Source organism: Rutidosis leptorrhynchoides, chromosome 11 (genome assembly GCF_046630445.1).
Source record: "Rutidosis leptorrhynchoides isolate AG116_Rl617_1_P2 chromosome 11, CSIRO_AGI_Rlap_v1, whole genome shotgun sequence".
Classification (NCBI taxonomy): Eukaryota; Viridiplantae; Streptophyta; class Magnoliopsida; order Asterales; family Asteraceae; genus Rutidosis; species Rutidosis leptorrhynchoides.
The window spans coordinates 377,396,447-377,407,024 of NC_092343.1; the positions used below are offsets into that span (position 1 = coordinate 377,396,447).

Genomic DNA, 10,578 nt, shown 5'->3' on the forward strand with positions numbered 1-10,578 from the left:
CATTAACAAAATGCATATAGAATATCCCCAAAATAGAAATCCATATGTATTAATAACTCGAAGTACTAAAGCATACCATTTTCCAGTATGGGGGGAGTTAGTGCCCGTAGATCTACTTTTAGGATTCACGTCAATTAGGGTATCTGTTCCCTAATTCTTAGGCTACCAAGCTAAAAGGGTGATATTCGGTATTCATAATCTAACATAGAATGTAATTTCAAGTACTTGTGTCTATTTTGTAAAACATTTACAAAACTGCATGTATTCTCATCTCAAAAATATTAGATTTAAAAGTGGGACTATAACTCACTTTCACAGATTTTTACTTTGCCAGAAATAAGACTTGGCCACTGGTCGATTCACGAACCTATAACAAATATGTACATATGTATCAAAGTATGATCAAAATATAATTACAACATTTTTTTATTACGTTTTAATGATTTGAGTTTGTTAAGTCAGCAGTCCTCGTTAGTAACCTACAACTAGTTGTCCACAGTTAGATGTACAGAAATAAAGCAATATATATTATCTCGAATCAATCCACGACCTCGTGTATACAAGTCTCAGGCTAGATCACAACTCAAAGTATATATAATATTTTGGAATCAACCTCAACCCTGTATAGCTAACTCCAACATTACTGCATATAGAGTGTCTATGGTTGTTCCGAAATATATATATATATGGGTCGATATGATATGTCAAAACATTGTATTCGTGTCTATGGTATCCCAAGATTGCATAATATATGTTAGAATACATGTATAATACAATATAAGTTAGTTAAGTTATGATTTGTATAAATTTGTTACAAATTTCACGTAGCTACAACAAGCAAAATTATCCAATCTTGTTTTACCCATAACTTTTTCGTTTTAAATCCGTTTTGAGTGATTCAAGTTGCTATGGTTTCAAATTGAATTTAAGTTTATGAATCTAAACAGAAAAATTATAAGTTTATAGTCAGAAATACAGGTTACAAGTCGTTTTTGTAAAGGTAGTCATTTCAGTCGAAAGAACGACGTCTAGATGACCATTTTGGAAAAACATACTTCCACTTTGAGTTTAACCATGATTTTTGGATATAGTTTCATGTTCATAAGAAAAATAATTTTCCCAGAAGAATAGCTTTTAAATCAAAGTTTATCATAGTTTTTAATTATCCAAACCAAAACAGCCCCCGGTTTTACTACGACGGCGTATATCCGGTTTTACGGTGTTCTTCGTGTTTCCAAGTTTTAAATCATTAAGTTAGCATATCATATAGATATAGAACATGTGTCTAGTTGATTTTAAAAGTCAAGTTAGAAGGATTAATTTTTATTTGCGAACAAGTTTAGAATATACTAAACTATGTTCTAGTGATTACAAGTTTAAATCTTCGAATAAGATAGTTATATATATATGAATCAAATGATGTTATGAACATCATTACTACCTCAAGTTTAGTAGGTAAACCTACTGGAAGTGACAAAAAATGATCTAGCTTCAAAGGATCTTGGATGGCTTGAAAGTTCTTGAAGTAGGATCATGACACAAAAACAAGTTCAAGTAAGATTTTTACTCGAATTAAGATAGTTTATAGTTATAGAAATCGAATCAAAGTTTGAATATGAATATTACCTTGAATAAGAAAGATAACCTACTGTAAATAACAAAGGTTTCTTGATCTTAGATGATTACTTGGAATGGATTAGAAAGCTTGGAAGTAAACTAGTAAATTTGAAAGGATTTTTGAAGTGTTCTTGAAGTGTTCTTCCTATGATGATTATAGCTTGATTCTTGAAGAAATTTTTGATGAAGATGATGATTAGTTTACTTGAAAAATTCATTCATAAGTGTGTGTAGGTGTTGAGAGAGAATTAGAAAGAGAATTGGAAGTGAAATGGATTGATTGGTGAGTGGTGAATGATGAGTGGTGAGTGGGGTTAAAAGGAGTTCTAGTTAGTTGACTAGTTCATGGTAGAAGTTAAATTTGATTAGTCATGCATGACATAATCAAGAGTGGAATCCCATGCTAGTTCCTATTGGTATATACTCATAGTAAGTACGTCTAGAAGCTGTGTATAATACGGATACGAATACTGAATGACTACGAGTAGAATTGTTGATGAAAATGAATGAAAATGTAATTGTAAGCATTTTTGCTAAGTAGAATTACTTTGATATGTGTCTTGAAGTCTTTCAAAAGTGTATTAATACATCTTAATACACTACATGTATATTCATTTTAACTGAGTCGTTAAGTCATCGTTAGTCGTTACATGTAAGTGTTGTTTTTGAAAGCTTTAAGTTAACGATCTCATTTAATGTTGTTGAAAGCTTTAAATCAAATTTTAACACATTTTTAATAAAGCGATATTAACCCAAACAAAAAAATTTCCGAACTGACCTGGCAGCTCGATCCCAGCCAGGGGCTCTGCCCCTTGGACCCCGTCAGGGGTTGCCAGGGACGCTGCCCCCGAACCCCCGTCATAATCAAGATAAGTTCAAACAAGTGTGTACTCCACACTTTCCCAAACTTGTTCGATATTTATCAAGGTTATTTTGGTTAACAAATTAATCCCATTACACTTAAATCATATTGGTGACACAAATCACCAACAATGAATATATCATAATATGATACATATGTATTTAGTAAGGCGTTGCTATAACGATAATCGTTATATATATCGTTTCGAGTTTCATAATTCAATAGTCTTATTTTATGTATATAACTCATTGTTAATATACCTAGTGAGATACTTACTTTTCATAATATCATGTTAGCTATATACATATCCATATATATATCATCATATAGTTTTTACAAGTTTTAACGTTCGTGAATCGCCGGTCAACTTGGGTGGTCAATTGTCTACATGAAACCTATTTCAATTAATCAAGTCTTAACAAGTTTGATTGCTTAACATGTTGGAAACATTTAATCATGTAAATATCAACTTCATTTAATATATATAAACATGAAAAAGTTCGGGTCACTACAAATGAATTCTCCAATCAATCTTCTACGTAGTTGTTATACGTTGGTGATGTTCAGCAAACCAATCACTATACTTTTTACTAAAGTTAATCGGATCTTCATGTGATATTTAAACAAAAGCTTATAAGGTATACAAGGTATACATAGTATTTTTTTTTTATAAAAGATCGAAGAATATAAATTATATTAAATTACGATGTACCACGATTGAGGTTTTGGTTCCTGGCAATCTGTAAATGTGATATAATACTTTAGCAATGTAATTGTAAATGGATTGAGAATTGAAAGTCATAAATTCACATATTTTCTATATTTTGGTAAACATGTATTAAAAAGGTACCTTTTGTAATAGTTCATTTTTTAGTTGTATTTCCCTGTTCAGTTGTATAACATTTTTTCCATCTTAGTGAAGTGCGTCTACAATAAAAAATATAATTGTACGTTAATTATAACAGTTTGATATTAACAATTACTATTATCATTCTAACAATTGGAAAATTTTTTTTTTTTTTTTTTTTTTTTTGCGGTGTCTCATAACTGCTTCTCTATTCTTCGCTTTTTTCTTTTATTTCTGCAAATTTTAAAAAAATAAACAACATATTACTTATATTTGAGTCATGTAAATGTAATTAGAATAAATTATTTCAATTTTTGTAATCTCATACAGTACTTTATAAGTTAATAAAACATATTATTAATGCTTTTGTTCTTTCAAAACTTTTACCAGAGTAAATATTGTACATATATTTGTGGCCTCCTACATATTATGTACTAATACTCCTCCTACCGATCTTAATTTCCTACCGGCAATTCAATTAACATATTTTTTGTACATAATTCATATATACACAAGATATGTAGTATTTTCAATGTAATTGATCGGCACTGTGAAGGTTACTATGTCTCCGACTACTATCAAGTAGACACTAATGGTATGTCAATATTAATTCAAACCTAATAAATATTATATGTACACAGTTGAATATATCAGACTTATAATATTAATAACATAGCTGAAATTGTTCAATATTAGGTTTTGGTTATGTATACTGTCTTTTAGGCGTAATTGAATTAAATAAGCATAAGATGATACCTTTTTTTAAAGCTGTTCCATAGATGTGTTCGAATTAAGTTTTGATGTATGGTTTTTTAATAAGCAGCATGAATGAGATGATTGTTTTTTCTCCATAGGCTTCTTTAATATATAATTAACAACCCAATATGTTGTTAAAGTTTTCAGGAGTAAATTAGGTTATACTGTCGTATAATTGAGTATAGATATGTATTTATAATTTGAAATTCCTTTTTTTTAGAATTTCATACTTTTATATAAAATAAAATTATGTAACCCGTAATCTATTAGAAAATAAAGGCTTTTGGCCCATTTATATTAATTTTGTTCCTACAAATTATAACCTGCAATCTTATTTTTTTTATGGCCTCCTGTTTGACAATTAAATCATTCTCGGATTGATTTCTTCAATCACTGACGATATATTCTTCCACAAGTGGACAATGTTAATTTAAAGTATGTATGTTCATGTTCATATTTTGTTTGTTAGGTAGTTGTTGAGTAGGTTTCTTTTACATTTTTGTGTTTTTAAGGTTGCAGACCCATTACAGTAGCATGTTTTAACAATAACATAATAAAAAACTTGTAACAGTAGAAGTTTATTATTGAATTTAACAGATGAATTATTTAATACTATATGAACTCTTGTAGACGAAATTCTTTATGATTATATTGATAGACTTTTATTATTATATATGTCTTATTAAAAAATTTGAAATGTATATATTGTTTCTACAGGTAGATACAGAAAAGATTTAATGTCTTCATTTGATTCCAAGATGCCTTCATCTTCGTTCATTCATGTAATTCCCAGTCCAGTTAATCAAGAATTGGTATTGCGATTCCTCAATATATTAGTTTTTACTTTCTTTTTGTACTAAACTTATTTTTAATAACAACTATAAGATTATTAATCTTTATGGCTTTCTTTCTTTCTTTTGTGTAATTTAATTTGAGATCAAGTTGAATCTTTATGCGTATCTAAACCCCCAAACCCTAACCTGTAAACCTTAAATCCTAAACACTAAACCCTAAACTCTATACAATAAACTCTAAACCTATATCTAAACCCTAAACCAACTTTAAACCCCAAACCACCAACCCTTTACCCAACACACTAAGTCCTAAACTCTAAACCCTAAACTATATACCAGAAACCTTAAACCTTAAATTCTAAAATCTAAACCCTATACCCTAAACCATATACCCTAAACCCTATACACTAAATCATAAATCCTAAACCCTAAACCCTAAACCCTAAACCTTATATCTATACTCTAAACATAAATTGTAAAAACTAAACTCTAAGCCCTAAACCTTATACCCTAAACTCTAAACCATAAATTTTAAAATCTAAACCTTAAACCTTAAAGTCTAAACTATAAACCCTAAACACTAAACACTAAACCCTATACACTAAACTCTAAATCCTAAACCCTATATCTAAACCCTAAACCCTAAATCAACCCTAAACCCTAAACCAACAACCCTTAACCCTACACACTAAATCCCAAACCCTAAACCATATACCCTAAATCCTAAAGCCTAAACCCTAAACTCTAAACCATAAATTCTAAAATCTAAACCATAAACCCTAAACTCTAAAACCTAAAACCTATACACTAAACCCTAGATCTAAAGCCTAACCACCAATCCCCAAACCATAAACCATAAAACCCTAAACCCTAAACTCTTTACCATAAATTCTAAAAACTAAACACTAAACCATATACACTAAACTCTAAATTCTAAACCCTATATCTAAACCCTAAACCCTAAATCAACCCTAAACCCTAAACCAGCAACCCTTAACCCTACACACTAAATCCCAAACCCTAAACCCTAAACCCTAAACCATATACCCTAAAGCCTAAACCCTAAACTCAAAACCATAAATTCTAAAATCTAAACCATAAACCCTAAACTCTAAAACCTAAACCCTATACACTAAACCCTAAACCCTAAACACCAAGCCCCGAACCATAAACCATAAAACCCTAAACTCTAAACCCTAAACCCTAAACTCTTTACCATAAATTCTAAAAACTAAACCCTAAACTCAAAAGCCTAAACTCTAAACCCTAAACCCTTAACACTAAACCATAAACCCTAAACATTAAAGCGTAAACCGTATACACTAAACTCTAAACCCTAAAGCATAAATTCTAAAATCTTAACCCTAAATTCTAAACTGTAAACCATAAACCGTAAACCTTAAATAGAAATTCCTAAACCTTAAACCATTAACTCTCAACGTTAATCCTTTTTATCCATTAAGCTTATATTAGTTATCAAAATGAATTTAGATTGTATTATTATAAGTATATATAATTAGAGATGTACAAAAAATATTCATTGGGTATTTAACCATAGAACATTTACATCTCAGTCAAATACGTCTCAAGATTTTCTTATAAACAACATTCTCGGTGGTATTTGAATCATCTCATTGTCGTCCAATATGATTGATTTTAATCCGTTTAAAGACCCGTGATTTCGTTGATCTTATTGAATTATGATATTTTAAGACAATTTTCAACCATTATTACATAAATTAACAATATAACATTTTAAATTTTAATTTTAAAATGTATAAAAATAGAAATATTTTTTTTTCAAAATAAAGTAACATATTTGAATTCGAAAGTAGTACTAATCATTTGTTCGTATCTGCTAATACGTTCGACCTACAAAGTTGCAAACGGTGATAATGCAACTTTTTTATATTCCGATGTATGATGAAACAAGCCGTGCGAAACAAATAATGAACCAAAAACAAGACCATCATAAAAGTTCTAAAAATAATAATATATGCATAAATAATTGTAAATAAAGAATTCGTAATCGTTAGAGTCAGAACAGGTTGGATATATTATTTGCCTGACGAGACTGATAATATGTGGTTAGAATGTTAAACCCGCACATTTGTGGGATTATAATGTTAAATATTATTTAGATGAAATACATATTTTAACTAATTGATATTAATATGGTTAGATTTACATTTTAGATGAATATTTATATCATGTATACAGCAATCCAAAGGAATAAAAAATTAATCAACCTACGTTCTATCAATGTAGATTTGACAATATGGTTACAGACACAAAGGAGACGTGGTATTTTTTTTTTTGGTTATACGTGTGCTTCTTCTCGCAAAGAAATGACCCCGATGTCTTCACTTTTGACCAAATACATAGCTGCACAAACCATATAACATAAACCCGATATTCTATAAAAATAACATGATACCATAATTGCCACAAAGAAGCTCAGATGGAGAAGTTTATAATCATCTACTTGAATGTTTACTTCACCAAGCAAAAGCTTGTTATAAAGCGTATCCCTGGATGGTTATGAAGTGTTATGGCGTCATTTGCAGTCATAAGGAAAATACATAGCTTCAAAACCAAACAAACAATTACCGTATTTATGATGATAGTTGAATAAGAAAGTTGTTTCCATGATTACCAAGGGAAGTTTCTTTTCGATGCTCACACAATGAAGTGGTCCTTAATTTGTCAACGATAAAGTTGCACCAAAAGAAAAAGAGCTAAGAAGGCTAATGTAAGAGTTCATGAAAGAACTAGTGGACCTACAAGGCTTGAAAGATTTCATATAAATGACAGTGATAACCTATGAAATTTGGTGAAGGAAAACATGCCCAAAATGGCATGTGTGTTACAAAGCCAATGAGTAGCCTTTTGGGTTCAAGGCAAAGAAAAATTGGCAAATTCTTTTCAAACAAGCTCTGTGAATATTAAAGGTGTATATGCTTCCATTACACCATCAAAATCAGTTACAGAAAGATCAGTCTCACGCTAGAATTCATTATAAATGTGTCTATTTTATGGCATTAGATACGTACCATTTTGATGGTCTCTGATTCATTGTCATGAACAACTCCAAGTCTTGGTGCCTGATTTCCATCTCTATTCCATTCCCTACTAATCACTTTTGAATGCTAAATATTCAAAACGCAATTCTATTCCATTCCCACCATGTAAATCATTATAAATAACATGTATTTTAAGACATTTTCAAGATAATGTAAAGGTGGCACTTTTGACCCACTTAAGAATAAAGGTTAAATTTGGGTTATATCATATTTCTAGCATGCCAAAAGAATTTGAATGAATAGAAGTAATGCCTTAAAGAAAACACTTTAACAATCCTAATGTACTTTTAATGCATATAGGCTCCTACACCACATAATTAAAACAAATGATTACATAATTGACATTAGTTTGTATTCAGATATGACATAACAAATATCTGAAAATAGAAAGCCACTGGATTTATAAGCAAAAGGTTTATACTTGGTTCGTGTACAGACCTCGTCATGAGTCTCAATGATCTTATGTTTCCGTCGCGTGTCAATCAAGCCTTTCACCTATAAAAACAAATGCAGATAGACAGAACTGAGTGAGAAAAGTCTCTTTCAAGTTTCAACAACCACTAAATACATATAAAATTAAAATATCACAAGTGATGGAACATTTAAGGGACATAATTGGTTTGTTGGTGGAAACGATAAAATGGGTATGTATAAAGGACTCCCTGATGATATATAGGTTTAACCTTCTTCACTGCGGTTATATAAGAAAGTGTTTGTGTGTCAACCCAACATAAATCGGCATTGATGTACATCAGTTATCAAGAATTATAATCTAATTATCCAAATTTATATAACCTATGATGAAGTCGTAATGCAATGAAGTCACGTACCTGTTTACAAATATTGGTATGGTTGTCATTGTATGTATTATAGCAGTAGTGCAAATGACAGTTACAAACCAGTTACCAATCCATAATTCTGCTGTTCCCACCAAGTGAGTCAGATAATTGGTACGTTTTTAAAATTACCGATCATTTCAGAGTCACTCAAGCATGAGAAAATTCAGGTTCTTAGTTACTTTAAGATCAGTCAGTCACTCACATGCAAAGTGGCAGTCACAATCGTAAATATGCTTATGAAAGGCAATCAAAATAGGTACTTTGATATCAGAAGCTATGCTTGTATCATCCTCTGACCAAAAAAATAAACACAAAATCAATTATTCAGGAGAATAAAAAAAGATTGTTGAGTACAACACAAAATAAACACATTAAAAAATAGGACATACTGACGGTGTCAAGAGCACGAAGAACCAGATAAAAAATGCACACCTACAATTCAAATAAACACATTGAAAAAAAAAAAAACCAATTGACAAAGTACATGATATAAAATTCAAATAAAGAGTTATGCACCAAAGATCCAGACTATTATTTCCACAAACAATTTTTGGCACAAAATGAGTAATAGTGATACTGTTTTTTTAAGTAATCTTTCAAGTATACATCGAGCTGTTGACATGTAACTAACTAAATTAGTCCACTTTTTAATTAATGGCCTGGTTGTTATATTTACAGAGAAACATATTTGTACTGCAATTGCTTAAAATGGTTATAATCACTATTCCAATTCATGTGGTTAGAGTCTAATCTTCTAAAAGTCATCAACTGCAATATACAGACGTACAGTACAAATAAAGATGTTTACACGAAACATATACTGAGTATTTACAGATTTTAAACATTAACATAAATTCAATAGTTAGTGTACAAGATCAAAAACATCAACCAAATTATATAACAAACTGATCATAATTATACAAGATTTCCAATGAACCTGTAGAAATCGATATTTACCTGTACGAATCGAAAGGGAATCGATATGAGTTAGTTAACGATCAACACCCCTGAAAGATAACTGAAATCGTAGTTTAAAAAGAAAATCGAATCAAATGTAAAAACTTTATACTTACAAATGATCTGGATCCAAATCGTTTCTTGATTGATCGGCGTGGATGATTTGGATGATTTGATTAGGAGAGGAAGTTAGGGTTTTGTTGAATGAACGTAACCCTTCTTTGTTATTTTTCTCCCGTGTTTTTTTAAATTTTTTTTTTTTTTGTTAATTATTACTTTAGATTAGGAGAGGGTATTTTAGGGTGAGTGTTTTAACAATTGATTTATTGACTAATATTTTTAGTGGGTGATTAAGGACCGTTAGATCAAGGGGTATTATAATATAATTTTTTAATTTAATGGTAATTAAGAAGGTTTTGAAAAATATTTATTAGCTAATCAAGACTCTTTTAATGTATATATATATATAGATATAGAGATAGAGATGTAAGAATCAAAGTTTTTTTCCACCCCGTATGTAATATCACGAAGCTAATATCCATCTTATTATTTTCAAATTGAGTTTGGTGAAGTTGTTAAGTTTTTCTTGGAGGCACTTGTATTTTTTGTATGGTACGGGAATAAATAATCTAATATTTTTCTTTTCACTCAACTTCACGTAAAAAACTTTTAATTTACAAAGATTTTCACGCGTGAATAGATTGAATCATTCATAAATGTTATGTTGATGGAGAGTAAAAATGAACATAAAATAGTTTGAAAAACTTATATTTTACCTATATAATCAAATATATAGTTTTCCGTTCGCATGTGCATATTTGTT

The 10,578-nt window shown here is 30.0% G+C and overlaps 1 long non-coding RNA gene across 4 annotated transcripts; it reads right to left on the reverse strand.

Moving 5' to 3' along the window:
- Positions 1-7,076: 7,076 nt before the first annotated feature.
- On the reverse strand, positions 7,077-9,900 carry LOC139877722 (uncharacterized). Of its 4 annotated transcripts, none has more exons than XR_011768743.1 (4): positions 9,756-9,900; positions 9,188-9,230; positions 8,790-9,090; positions 7,077-8,454 (listed from the first exon to the last, which is right to left on the reverse strand). It is a non-coding gene; the product is annotated as an uncharacterized lncRNA (long non-coding RNA). The 4 variants fall into 4 exon arrangements; XR_011768744.1 differs by having other exon boundaries at positions 7,077-8,015; positions 8,398-9,090; XR_011768742.1 differs by having other exon boundaries at positions 7,077-7,407; positions 7,487-9,090.
- Positions 9,901-10,578: the final 678 nt, after the last annotated feature.